Raw genomic sequence first — 15,419 nt, 5'->3', positions numbered from 1 at the left:
CGAGCACAACGCAGATTAAAAATTTATTCTGTGGTTGATGGCAATGGTTTTGATTAACTGTGCCGAACGGAATGACGTAAGTCGAAGTCTGGCTGGTTTGAATGTCGAATTTGATGTTTATTAAAAAAAATATGAATTTGAAATTTTTATTTGAGATATAATTCGATATTTGCATGGATAAGAATTTTAAATAACTTCTGACATTTGAAAGGAAGTAATGATATCATAGAAATCTAAATAACAAGACACTAGAAGTCGTAAGCGTGCGTGACCTTGTCGCCACTCAGGTGATTTGCACATCACCAGTGCATTCGTCACTGTTCAGTTGCTCTGGAGACGTATGAGTGTATACATGGTGTGTTTCAGCAATTCCCATTGCGGAAATTCTTCCACAAGTTGTAATTATACTTATAAAGGAATAATATTTCATCGGAAAATATTTTTTTTTAGAAATAATGCCGTTTTTCCTTAAAATTATAGAATATTTACAAGTATTACGAGTGTCACCATAGTAATCGAAATAACAATGAATGACACAGTCGACCATTCTTATTATCACGTTTGTTCGTATTGGAGCAAAAAGTCTCATAGGTATACTTAGGGATGTTATTCTAAAATAAACCGTAAATTCGTGCGTTAGGATACATATTCAAAAGCTTAATTTAATAGATAAGTTAGTTTTCACTAAAATCAAGCTGTCCAATAAAAGGCATAGTTTACTTGTGTGTACTGTTTAGCTTTCGGTTTGAATGTGTTGATTTTGGCGACAGCGGTTTTCATACGAATTATGACATTATAGCACTTCTATGTGTCTTGTTATTTAGATTTCTATGAATGATATCTAGTTTGTACGTTTTTTTTTAAATTATTGTTTATCTGTGTCCAAATATAAAAAATATATGAGATGACGTAAAAAGGCAATCAAATTCGATATTGAATCTGAATCAGATTAACCAAAGTTCCAATTCCTATGTTTAAAATTTCAATAAAATTATAAATTCTATTTGCACAACATGCATTTTGATTAAAATTTAAATTCTTCCAAATTGAAGTATTTGTATGAAATTGCACTGTATTTAAAGTTAGAGTATTTTGCATTTAAAATTCTGAATTTTAAGTAAAATAAAAATTGGCAAAGTAAGTACAGTTAAAGTTTATTTTCTAAGTGTTGGTCGTTTAACTTGATGTTACTGTTGTTAGCTTAGATTGTTAAATGTTCTGTGTTGTTGGCAAGATGATTCAAAGTTTTAAATTAATTAATTTAAGTTATGGAATGAGCAATTTATTTTATTTAAAAATTTAACAAAATGTTCAATTTACTCAAAAAAAAATTCAAATAGAAATTTATAATAGGTACTTGACTGTTTTAATTACTAAAAAAATGCTCTGTTTTATTTTATATTATTAATTATTTAAAAAATTTTTGAGTCATCTTGTAATAAATGTTGATCAATGTGTATGTTCTGAAAAATTAGGTTCTCGGATCTCTATCTTTCTATGTGCTAATACGTCTGAATGCGTGGTAAAATAGGCTTTGATACAATGAACTAGAACACATATTTGCATGTACAAAAAACTCTAAACACACTTATGAAAAATGAAAAGCTGAAGAATAGGAAAGGGAAAGAGTAGTTATTAGTTTTAAATATAAAATAAATTTACGTTATTTTTTACACAATTTGAACACCTCGTTTATCTACGTTGATGTGTGTATCCATACTAATATTATAAATGCGAAAGTAACTCTGTCTGTCTGTCTGTTACTCAATCACGCCTAAACTACTGAACCAATTTGCATGAAATTTGGTATGGAGATATTTTGATACCCGAGAAAGGACATAGGCTACCTTTTATTGCGAAATATGTACCACGGGCGAAGCCGGGGCGGATCTCTAGTAAACTATAATACAAAAAATGCATGTAGCCATTATTTTAAATAAACAAACCGCCAATCGTTATTGTTTCCTTATATGTATATTTATAATTATAAATGTTTATATAAAAAATTAAAAAGGGAATACCTGCTTATTTAAATGAACCTTAATTGCTATTCACGAAGAGTCGAATCCATTACCGTTAATCCATTCCCAGTGTTTAAGGAAATGAAAATAAAACGGGGTTTATACCTTTTTATTGCAGTTAAAGGTAAAAACATTATTCTTAAGTACGGTCAGAAAATCTAATTTTATAAAACTAGCTTTCAACCCGCGGCTTAACCCGTAGTCTAACACTTAACTAATTAATAATTATTAATTATATACCTACTCAAATTTTACTCGAGTATTATGACCCATTTCGAATTACGATATCCATTGCTAAAAACGTAATGAAAATCGGTGCAGCAGTTTCTGAGTTTATAACGATCGTGATAAGACAAACAGACACAACAGAGGATTTTGTTTATTGTTATAATTTTTGGTGACTAGTTTTTTCTCGCGATATTGTTCATGTAGTAAATGTAATGGAATTTATATTATATTTTTAAATATACATACTTACTTGCAATCAAGGGACACTACAATCTATTGCACGCAGTAGTTTTTGGCTTGATAAATACAGACAGACAAAAATTCTAAAACAATTTGTTTCTCGTCCTATTAAAGATTAACTGTAACATTCGTTTTCCATCGATAAAATATTAAATGTAGATACATCTGTAGATACAGAATTGATATGTAACTTGTTCTAACATCTATCTCTGTACACAATTCTACCCAGAATCGAAGAGCCGTTTTTACGAGTACTCACACAAACATCCTTGACCCAAAAACAATATAATAAAATAAAACAGAATTATCTAATAGAAATAAAAACCTCAGAGATCTAAACGTCATTCGCAGGCTAAGTTATTTTAAGTTCTCTAAGTTACGATTGAAACAGCCAGATTAAAGTTGGACTGTTTCCGTCGATAACAGGCTATTGAAGGCAATTGTGAATACCTAAGTTAAATCGAATTTAGTCTTCTTATTGGCTTAAAGTATTTTAATATCCTGTTGTGTGTGTGTGTATAAGTAGAGATTAAGACCTATTATTACAATTTTAACCGCCTCCTTGGTACAGTGGTTGACGCGTGAACGTAACACCGAGGGGTCCTGGTTCGATTCCCGGTGGAGATGAAGAAAAAAAATGCCTTGGTCTGGCAGGACACAGAAGGCTGATCACCTACTTGTCACTAAAGAAAATCGATCAGTGAAACAGATGTATAATGCATCTGCCCCTTACCCCACTAGGGACATGGGACTTCACTTTTTTTTTATTACAATAATAATTATAACAGTTTTAAATTAGCTTCACTTGTATGTTTGTATGTAGCGGACTGCTTTAGACTCGATTTTGTTAAAACTTTGAACAATTATCAAGGATCGGTGACAATACAATAATTTCATGAGTGAAGAGTGTTTTTTTTTAAGTAACGTAATGTTTTTTTTTAGTTTTTAAAAAATAGTTGTTCTGTCCTATGTCCCCTTTCATTTTTTAGTTTTAAAACGTATAACAATAACAATAATTTTTGAAAATCTGCCTACTAAACAGATTAACGATAACGATAGGTATACCCGGCGCGGCCTAAGATGATCCCTATGACAGTTCGTCTTAGTGATTGCTCGTATGATGGATCGTGTCGATACTTTACTATTTTATAGGCTAAGGCGTGGTTTGCATTCAGCCACGTCGGTAAACATGTTTTTACAAATATTATAAAATGAATTTTTAACGTCTATTATGTAAACGAAACGGTAAGTAAAACGAAAGTTTTCCAAAACATAAAAATGCACCTTATCATTTTCTCGTAATCTTTAACCCGTTTAACACAGTGTATATTATTTTATCATGAAAATGGAATCCCCCATTTAATTTTTCTAAAAAACTTATATTATCATAGGTAAGTAAATTAACGCGAACGGTAATTAATAAATTAAGTATGCTGCGATCTTCTGTTCCATTCAATAGAGAATAAACTATAGCTTAAGCATGGAAAAAATGTGAACTCGTTTCCATTATCGAAATTTGTTTATCGATACTTTCCGCACTAGTCGATAAATGCCAACGATGTAAGTTTTGAAGGACGTAAACGTAAAGTCAGATTGATATAATTTCTCGTAAATGTTAAGAATTGTTATAATTCCAACGGAATATCATTGTAATGGCATAAAGCTACGTAAAAATTAATAAATGCCATTTTTAGACGCCTCCAATACGTTTCTAATTTAATGGTGACGCCATTACAAGTTTGTCTCTTGAGAATAACTGTCAGTGTCATAGGGATCATCTTAGGCCGCGCCGGGTATAAATCATATGTCGCAGTCGTCTGGTTGAATCTGCTATTTGATTGAATGACTAGCGCGTTCATTGAATGCCTGATTTAAATGAACGTTTAAACTTAGACATTGTTGTGACAAATAATGACCGTTAAAACTTATAATAAAAAAATATTCATCAAGACGGACGTAGACGCGTGACATAACTAGTATTTCAAATTCATTACATCCACGATCGTTGAATTGAAAATATCCAATGGAAAATGGGTAATCATAACTCAAAACGGTTTTGAATTCATTTTAATAAGAAGCACCGTCAAGATTGCATAAGAACCATATTCCCGTGCTCGAATTGCGAATAGCTCTTTATTCTTGTTCAAATGCATGGATGGATTGTCATGGAAATTTCACCCGCATTGAGCACAATTTCAATTTCGACTGGCGCTTTCAGAAATGCAATGCTATGCGTCTTAATATGTTTTTGACATGTCATTTTCATAGCTTTACTAGAATGTAATAAATAAAAGATTTTATACATATAAAAGAATATGATACTAACAAATATGTTTGTTTGTTTAAATTTAGTGTTATCTTACTGGGACTCGCCTATTCTATTCATAAAATCTGGAATTCATAAAATGTAGTATGGCTAAAACGATCATGCAGTATAATAATATGTATTTACCTAAGTAGGGTAGACTGGGTACGATTGAAACAAAGGACGGTTGAAACAACACGAATATCTCGCAAACCGTTGGTGGGGGGGTTATGGGTCCAAGGGGAAAATGAAGCGCACAACTGTTCTAAACACGAACCACAATGTTGCGTCGATCTCCGCGCGCTTCAGCTGATTTTATAAGACCCTATTGTGTTTTTATGACCAAAAGTAAGTATTTTTGCTTGGAGATTTTTCCAATTATTGGCGTTTCTATTTAAGTGACAGTATTGAGTGTGCGTTTTTGTTTGAAGTGAATCTTGTGGAATATGACATTGTGACAAGTTTTTGTGTATCATTGTTGTTACACTTACTATAACTGTATTTTACCTAAAGTAGGAGTTGGGTACGGTTGAAACATTTTTTTTGGGTACGGTTGAAACATTGTTTTAACTATTTTTTGTTTTTTTAGATGCCGATAGTACGTGTAAGAGAGATTTCGAGAAGACAAATAGACTTATTGAAGTACAAAGACGCATATGAGGAGGTGAAAACCGGAGATCATTGCGAAAAGCGGCAGAGAAGCACGATTATTCGCTTCTAAGGTAAATTCGAATGCGAGATGACTCTGGCGAACAAGAAAATAAAAAAATGGGATATAATAGAGGATATAACAATAGAAGGTATAATAATAGAGAGCGAAAAATCAGTAAGTCTACTATTTACACTAACACACCAGATAAGGAAGAGATAAGAAAAGAGCAAGAATTAATATTGAAACGAACAAGAGCTAAGCAAGTGAAGAAGCGATGGATAGAGCAAAAAGGAAGAAATTTGATGGAGGAAAATGTAAAAGAAACACCATAAAAGCATAAAAGAAAAATGTACAAGAGGAGATATCATCAGAAGATGAGGAGTAGGTACTTCTGTCTTGTTTTTATGTCACCATATTAAGAGAGCAGACCTTATTGTAAAAGAGTTACTTAATTATTGTTAGATATAAAATAAACAATCAATAAAACATATTTTAATACTATATTTTGTATTATTCGCATATTTTTCAACTTACCCCAATCACTGTTTCAACTGCCCCTGGTATGGGGACGGTTGAAACAAATCGGATTTATTTTTTTAATTTGATCTACTATTAAAAATAATGCACATGGAACTAAAAACATAGCGCCTATTTGTAGCCAGATACATGCTCTTTTATTTGACATATATTTTTCATCGCTCGGGTTATAAAAAGCAAAGTTATGGTCGTTATAAGTGAAATTGTTTCAACCGTACCCAGTCTACCCTATAGGTAAATAATAATTGTTAATATGAATTATTACTGAGTGAAAAATTAAAATAAACACGTACTTACTCAATTACTTCATTAAAAACAACATCCCCCAAACCGTAACACAAAAAACCGCGTCACAAAACATCCCTCAAAGCGTAAAACACCAAAAAAACGTGTAATAAATCCGTTAAAAACACAAGAAAATGGCGAATATCTGCCAATATGTACATATAACTTACGAGCCCTATCTCACCCATTCATTATATAGATAGATACAATTTATGTTTTGGCATTGTATGCGGTATCTTGAATTTTGAATGTTGTATAAGATGATAGAGTGTTCGTAAACATGTTGGCTTGGGAGTAAAAATTGTTTTTTATTATAAACTAGCTTACCGCCCGCGGCTTCGCCCGCTTTGTCTAAAACCTAATAAATTATATACTAAAACCTTCCTCTTGAATCGCTCTATCTATTAAAAAAACCGCATCAAAATCCGTTCCGAAGTTTTAAAGATTTAAGCATACAAATGGACATAGGGACAGAAAAGGCGACTTTGTTTTATACTATGTAATGAAGTACTAGGATAACAACGAGTAAACAACATTTCTAATTATTCTCAGAGTAAGAATTGAAGCATTTTTTAAGATTTTTTTATAATATAGTCGTGTGAAATTAACAAATACTTAGTAAAAATTACGCCGTAAGGTAAAATAAAATATAGACTATTCTATATCAAGTCGAAGTGTATGTCTAAAATAGGATAATAATAATACAAAACCTTCTTCATCAAGGCTTCATCGTTTTCTTTATAAAGTCGGTTAAAAATAGGAATAACTGAATAAAAACTCAGGACATAAAACAACTCCATTTAATTTAACTACAAAGTAATAATTTAAAATGCACTGCACACTTATAAAAGATTTAATATTTCAAAACACGCTACCTCACGCTTCAAAATTGTCAACAACCATAACTTTTAAAAGAATAGTCGTTTCGTAAAGTGACTGCTTTCAAAGTTTTGCGTTAGTATTGATTTTCTACGAGGATACAATGCTACGACGCATTCTTTCTACGCGAATGTAGCCTGTATTACAGTTTCAAGGATGAATACTTATAGCCTCGAAGCTTTATACAAAGTACATATATGTAGAAACTTGTGAAATTGTCAAGATTACAATATTTTTGCGACATATTTCGGTATTCTATAAAAAGATCTTTCTCCTTACTAATATTATAAATGCGAAACTCTCGTATGTTACAAAATTAAATCTATAAATTTTGCACGAGCCTTCCCGTTTATAAAAAGAAGCTTATTATTATTATCAAAATAGTGGGTTATTGTTTCTATTTTTGTTGGTAATATAAAACATATTATCAAAATATATACATTAGTAATATGAAAAATAAATATGAATTTACAATCCATCAAACTTCCCCGTTTTATCCTCTCCTTTTGGCATTTATTAAAGTAATAAATTAATCCCAAATACTAACCCGATGTTACTGCGAAACCAGACAATCTGGCATTTTAATAAAAAACGAGAAATACAGAAACATTTTATGTCTTCAATAAAAATCCCAAACCGAGATGATGACTCCAGTTTAATTACAACGCTCTTACGCGAGTGAAGCCAGAAGTACGCACAAGTATTGAAATTTTAATGGCTCTTCGTGTATTTTTATTTGAATATAATATCATATTTTATAATGTTCTATTTATTTAATTGAATGTAACATTTGTCTGATGTTTATTGTCTGATCAGTCGCTAAAAAGCGAACAAAGGAAAATGTACCTAATAATTTTGTCTGATCAACATAAGAAATATATTTTCTTTGACTATTACATGCTCGGTCAATTGTTTATTTCTTATAATAAGTGTCTGTTTCAGTATTAATATAATTGACTAGCTTTCTGCTTGAGGCTTCGCCCGCGTAGACAAAGAAAAACCCGTATAGTTCCTGTTCCCGTGAGATTTCCGGGATAAAATCTATCTTATGTACTTTCTTAAGTCTCAAGCTATCTTTGTACTAAGTTTAATCTAAATCGGTTCAGTGGTTGAGGCAAGAACAAGAAACAAACAGACAAATAGAGTTACTCTTGCATTTATAATATTAGCTAGGAAGTTAGGAATTGCCATTCAATATTTTTTGTGTACTTATCACTACATTATAATTTCATAAACAAATTTATAAAAGACTAGCTTTCTACCCGCGGCTTCGCTCGGTTTATCCAAAACTTAATAAATTATATACTGAAAACTTCCTCTTGAATCACTCTATCTATTATAAAACGCTTCAAGATCCGTTGCGTAGTTTTAAAGATTTAAGCATACATAGGCACAGATAAAGCGTAATAATATAGTGATACCTACCTACTCCTTTTAGAGATATTCCTAAGTAATATAAAATATCCTGGAAAGCTTATTTTAACATTAAATTGTAACTTGAACATTCCAGAAAACTGAAATACATTTTACTGAAATTATTTTGTAAGGAACTAACATTTTGACGTTTTAATAAATAATAACCTTAGATCTCGGCTTATTTCCTCGAAACTCAGTTAAATGTTGAGTCTACATTAATACTAGTTACTTACCTTGGCTTTACTCGGTTCAAACTCAAACTCAAACATTTATTCATTCAATTAGATTTCTTATAGAAGCACTTTTGAAACGTCATTACATATTTTAAAATTTACCACCGATTCGGAAAGCAGTATCTACGGAGAAGAACCGGCAAGAAACTCCATAGTTGCTCTTTTAAATCATGTCAGTTTTACAATTTTACAAAATACATATGTAACATCATAATCTTATATATAAAAATGAATCGCAAAATGTGTTGGTAAGCGCATAACTCGAGAACGGCTGAACCGATTTCGATAATTCTTTTTTTATTATATTCCTTGAAGTACGAGGATGGTTTTTATGTAGAGAAAACGTAAATATGTACCACGGGCGAAGCCGGGGCGGACCGCTAGTATATTATAATAACATGCCAAAGAACTGTCCTGTGGTTTTTACGCGACAACCCTCCATGGGTTTTTATCGTCCATATATTCCTGAATACTGTAGTACGCTCTCTGAACTAGTACATTTTTTATATAAATTTTAAATTTAGAACTACTAAACTCTTTAATATTATGAGGAATTCTATTGTAAAAGCGTATACCTTGACCCATAAATGAATTTTTAACTTTAGCTAATCTGAAAAATGGCATTTCAATTCTATTTCTGTTCCTTGTGCCATAACAGTGTCTATCTCCTACTCTAGGTTTTTCATATAATATTCTGTTCTTCACTACATAGAAATAAAACAAAGTTCCTTTCTCTGTTCCTATGTCCCTTTGTATTCGTAAATGTTTAAAACTACGCAACGGATTTTGATGTGGTTTTTTAATAGATAGAGCAATCGAAGAGGAAGGATTATGTGCATAATTTGTTAAGTTTTAGACACAGCGGACGAAGCCGCGGACGGATAGCTAGTATATTGTAAAACTCAAATTAATTTCTGAATTCCCAAGACTTCTTATATCGATTATGTAATTTATATTTTTTTGCGGATAGTTCATTTATCAAGAAATTCAAAATGAAAAAAAAATAATTTTAGCCCGCACACAAAGTTGCGAGTCCAGCTAGTGTAAGCATACAATTATTTTCTAAATGTTAATATTATCTTAGATTTTCCAACAAAAGTAATAACATTTCTTTGCTTCATCGCTACATAGTATAAAACAAAGTCGCTTTCTCTGTCCCTATGTCCCTTTGTATGCTTAAAACTACGCAACGAATTTGGATGCGGTTTTTTTAATAAATAGAGTGATTCAAGAGGAAGGTTTTAGTATATAATTTATTGGGTTTTAGACAAAGCGGGCGAAGCCGCGGGCGGTAAGCTAGTTACAAATATAAAATGTCAGTATTCTCTACAATACGTTCAAAATAACTCGGTGAAGTTTTAAAATTTTATCTTTGCAAGGAGTTTATTAAATTTTGAACTGCGTGCTTGGTCTGACCTTCAAAGGAAAATAAACTTAATACAGAAGGAGATAGAGTTTAAATTTATTAACATCAAGTTCTCAGGGGTATTCTTTGGTAGAATATTTTCTTGCATTGAGTAAAATGTATTTTATTTTAGGTTTTCGAATTAAAAACAATAATCTTAGTTACATAATTTATTATGTAACTAAGATTATTATTTTTAATTCGTTGCTGTACAATCCATACTAATATTATAAATGCGAAAGTAACTCTGTCTGTCTGTCTGTTACTCAATCACGCCTTAACTACTGAACCAATTTGCATGAAATTTGGTATAGAGATATTTTGATACTCGAGAAAGGACATAGGATAGGTTTTATCCCGGAAATCCTAAGGGAACGGGTTTTTCTTTGAAAACGCGGGCAAAGCTGCGGGCGGAAAGCTAGTAAATAATAATACAATAAAATCCATCCATCCAAGAAATGAATGGAAATTCCATTAAAAATGCTATGTTTAATCCGAAAAACCTGCGCTTAATAAATATTAAATATGTAATATGGATTAAACATTACAGAGTATGAACAAAGTCTAATACCGCAGTTGTTTGTCTGTCCCTATGTATGCTTTAAAACTACGCAACGGATTTTGATGTTTGAAGTGAAGTTCCTTCAGGCCCGTTGAGAGTAAAATTTTAAGGTCACGTCATGGCAATACCGTCACGTCATCGAGTAAGGCGACGATTTTGGTATCTTTGTATGTTACCAAAGAAGTTTCACCTCTGACAGACACGCTTTTTTCTTATGATAGATTTCAAAAGCAACATTCTGGTATAATATGATTCGTTAAGTTAGAAACCGCTGGCATACTAGTTCCACAGCTAGTTCATTTATAATATCCACCAAAATCGAAATAAAATACACGAGAAATAAAACATTTAAACGCTTCTACAAAACCGAGGAAATCTTACCGATTCTGGCTCGATATAAATAATTCAAGAGGGCAATAAGTGACCGAATTCGACCGTCTGAGTTCGCGATCAAAATACTAAGTTTCACTTTATTTCCTCACATACTTACTATTGAGTGATCCTGGCTTCACCTGGATTTATACGAGGAATGAAAATGTGCGCTTATTTTACGCGGCAGCTAAGCTTCTTTCTAATGGTGAAAGAAGTTTTAATTTTGGTTCAGTGGTTTTTGAGTTAAAGTGTTATAAATAAACAATCAAATATCTTCTCTTTATAATGTTACTAGAGGTCCGCCCCGGCTTCGCCCGTGGTACATATTTCGCAATAAAAGGTAGCCATGTCCTTTCTCGGGTATCAAAATATGTCTTTACCAAATTTCATGCAAATTGGTTCAGTAGTTTAGGCGTGATTGAGTAACAGACAGACAGACAGAGTTACTTTCGCATTTATAATATTAGTATGGATAGTAAAGACTTTAGGTGATCCATTTGATCCGGCTTCGACTGGATAATAATGGATTGACTCGGGATATAAAATACTTATTGTCTACGATATGCGGTAAAGATACAGATAGCTTTCTGATTGTAAAAGAATTTTTAAAATCGATGAAGTAGTTTTTGAGTGAAATCGTTAAAAATAAACAATAAAATATTTCAACCACGCGTTTACTTCGGTAAACGAATTAATTTTCTTTTGGGAAATGGTTATCTAACAATTCCACTTTACCTATATTTACTAGGTACATATCTATATAAGATTTTAAACACGAAACAGACAAAATGTTATTTCCTTTTTATTTTAGATTTATATTTTATATATCTTATAATTTAACGAATCTTTTTCAACAAACATGTTTATTCGTAACAACGATACCGAAAACCATAACGATACCGAATCGATACCGATATCCACACACCATACCGTTTACATTACACATTTAATAATTTAATTAGCGTTCTATGACGCGATCGAGAGAAACCAGGGCGTAAAACTAGTTCAAACAATTCAAGCTAGTTGCTCACACAAATGCCGCGCATTCAGACGTAAAAACTGTATCTTTAATCTTTATCAAAATCTGTTCAGCTCTTCCAGTGGTTTGAGTGCAAATATTGACTTCTACTATATAATAATCTTTTTCCATGCTTTCTCCTTCAAAAATGGTAGGTAGAGGAGGTTGTATATTGAAGAAATAGATTTCTAAGCTTTCAAAATAGATATATAGAATTATAATATATAATACATATAATAAATAAATAATCACGTAAACACAAAATAAATAAATAGATTTTAGTTTTAGTTAGCACTGTCACGTTTTTAAATATATTTACTAATCAGCGATATTTGCAGTCAGTTCGTGTTTTTCTTTTGCCAAATTAAAAAAAAAAATAAAAAAAAGTTCTAATAAGCTTCTCGAACATTTTGAATTTGGAAGTTATCAAAACTTAAAACGTAAAGGCAAAACGTATTGAAAATTATATTGTACCTATCAATTGTTTAAAAATACAAAAATGAAATGAAATTATTATTTATTTAAGTTAAATATGTACTAACAGAGTATGTGTGTTTAATTTTAATAAACAGTACGTTTTTAATTTGGCAAAATATTTCAATATGTGTGAGTTTTTACCAAGTGTGAAGGTAAGTTTTATTTTAATATGCTTTAGTACACATAAACCTTTTTAAATGGCGGTCAATTATATAATTACAACAAATTTTCTAAGTATTAAAATATTAAATAATGAACGGTAAGGCTTTGTCTAAGTGCTGACCACAAATTATAGTAAATAATGATTTAAATTAAAATATATTAATACAAGTAATTGGTTGTTGTAACAGAGTGATTGTTTTTATATTATATATTGTTTTTATATATTTCAAAAAAAATTTAATGTGACAAAATTTTTTGAACATGTTGTTTAAAATTAAAATTATAAAATACATAATAAATTTACTATTCCCGTATATAATTTAGATATGTAATATAGAAGCTAAGATTTAAAGTTTATTTCAATAATAAATTACAATACTTATGCAAGTAAAACTAGAAAAAATGTTAGAAGGAAAACCTATATGAAGGAATATATATATATCTATTGATACACTTAGCTTTTAGTAAATTCAATAAAATTTAAAATAGAATCTTCTAGAAGTTTCTATTGAAAACTTTGTTAATCTTTAGTCTTTGTTCTAGTTTTACTTGCATAATGCAGTCTGAATCAAGAAGTAAATACGAGTAAAGTTTTGTCAATTCTGTGATTGTTTGGCACGGATTCATTGAAAACTGATAAACTGATTTGCATGCTGTTTTAGTTGCGAATAGTTTATTTGTAATTTACTAAGACGCTGCAATTCAGCGCTGTAATACACTGATATGATTGGAATCAGATTTGTAATTAGGTAAATAGGAATAAGAAGTATTTTTTAAACAATAAACAATGTCCTTTAAAGTTAAATTTTCAACTTGCCTGAAAACAATCGCTCTTTTACAACAAGTCGGCTTTGCATATCAAAATGCTTTTGTAGACTTCTTATCTATACTTTCTTTCTGCAATAGTATTAAGTACATTATGATATAATTTAAATAAACTGGATTTGAACAGGTAATTTATTGCACAAAGTTTTGGGTTGATAAATACTTAGATTTATTTTCACGCTTATTTTTACTACTAAATAATATTTAGTATTTATTCTTATACACAATCATTAAAAATACATTAATAATTCATTCATTATTATAATGAATACATAATCAGAGAAATTCAAACGCAAAAATATCGTAATTTGAAAGTCAAAATACAAAAATCAACGACAAATATTCGAGGTTAGACCCACGCATTCAATACTATGAGGACACTTCGTTAATTCACAATTCTTTCGTGTATCGAATACGCGGGTCTAACAATGAGTGTCATTAGTACTTGACTCAGTATTGTATGCTGAGTACACTAGGGGTTTTTATTTACAATATCTGTACAAATGAATATTTTGATTTTTCCTTTGGCCTTATGTTTTAATTCTTCGAGCTACGAAATGTGTGAAGTAAATTATATTTAAGTATAGTATTTTGAGCTTTAGCTTTCATGTAATTAGAGCTTATTTTCTATTGTATATGAACATTATGTCTAAGTATAATAAAGGTATTTATTCTACTTCTAATGAGGGTCCAAAGTCCAAACTTAATAAGCCTAATACTAAATTCCTCTCGGTAATATTTTCTCTCATAATTCATCTCATGAATCCTTATATCAATACTAGATAGTTAGTAATTATTGATTTTGCTACAGAAATATTAGAAAAAAAAAACGTTGTGTGGTTTTATGAAACCACAGTAAAAGTGAAACTTAGGCACAAAATTATCGTATTTGTACCTACGATAATATTATTATCGTACGGTTCCGAACACTGCTTAATACCTACTCGGCAGCCGACCGTCACGCGACATGCGCTACACAGACCAAAAAGTATGAGACGTTGTAATAAAAGTTTCACTTTAATAATATTTATCTGGACTATTTGAACTATCATCTTTCTCTTTATTGTAGTCACTTCTTTCATTTTGGTTCTAATCACGCTTCATAATAAACTTATCATAATTTCAGTTTTTAAATATAAACAATAGGCTATTTGACAAGGTTTTGAAAACTGTCTCAAATTATTAAGATACGTTTATAGAGCACACAAAACACATGTTTCTTAATTTTTTGTAGTTATTCATTGAGAAAATGGAAAATAAAAACATGATATTCAAATATGCCGCCAAAACACAATTTTGAAGAATATGGCGTCTCGCGACCATGGTGACGTCACAGCGGCGTAAACATCAACTTGTTCCTAGTACTTATTGTTCGTTTTTGTTTTAGTTATAGTATAATTAAGTTAATCTGCTTAAAAACCAGAAAATGAGTTCTTATAGATAGTGTGTAATTTCTGGATGCAGAAATACAACTATTAAAACCCCTGACAAACTATTTATATTATGTGCTCCAAAAGATATAAAAATGCGTAGAAAGTGGTTGCAGTTAGCTCGCAGAAATCCAAGTGATATTAGATATGTCAATTAAAACAGTTATATTTTTTGTGAAGACCACTTCGATGTAAGTATGGTGTTGAATACCTAGTAGGCAGTTTATTTTATTTGCAATACATAGTATAAATCGTCTCATTACTTACCTGCTCAGATAATTTATAACGATAATTTATAATTTATAACGGTTAGATAATGATATATATAAATTGTCAATACATATATAATAATCAATACAAACACGTCAATCC

The 15,419-nt window shown here is 30.7% G+C and overlaps 1 protein-coding gene across 1 annotated transcript in view; it reads left to right on the top strand.

Annotated features, from left to right (window-relative positions):
- Syt7 (Synaptotagmin 7) overlaps nt 1-15,419 on the top strand; it is a 266,016-nt gene that overhangs the window by 232,871 nt on the left and 17,726 nt on the right. The gene's annotated exons all lie outside the window — the stretch shown is intronic.

The sequence above is a fragment of the Colias philodice genome, chromosome 30 (assembly GCF_061535455.1).
Source record: "Colias philodice isolate Cphi_HAF_F1 chromosome 30, ilColPhil1 Martin Lab GWU primary, whole genome shotgun sequence".
Taxonomy (NCBI): Eukaryota; Metazoa; Arthropoda; class Insecta; order Lepidoptera; family Pieridae; genus Colias; species Colias philodice.
The sequence above is the reverse complement of the archived record's forward strand: the minus strand, read 5'-3'. Positions and strand labels throughout refer to the sequence as shown.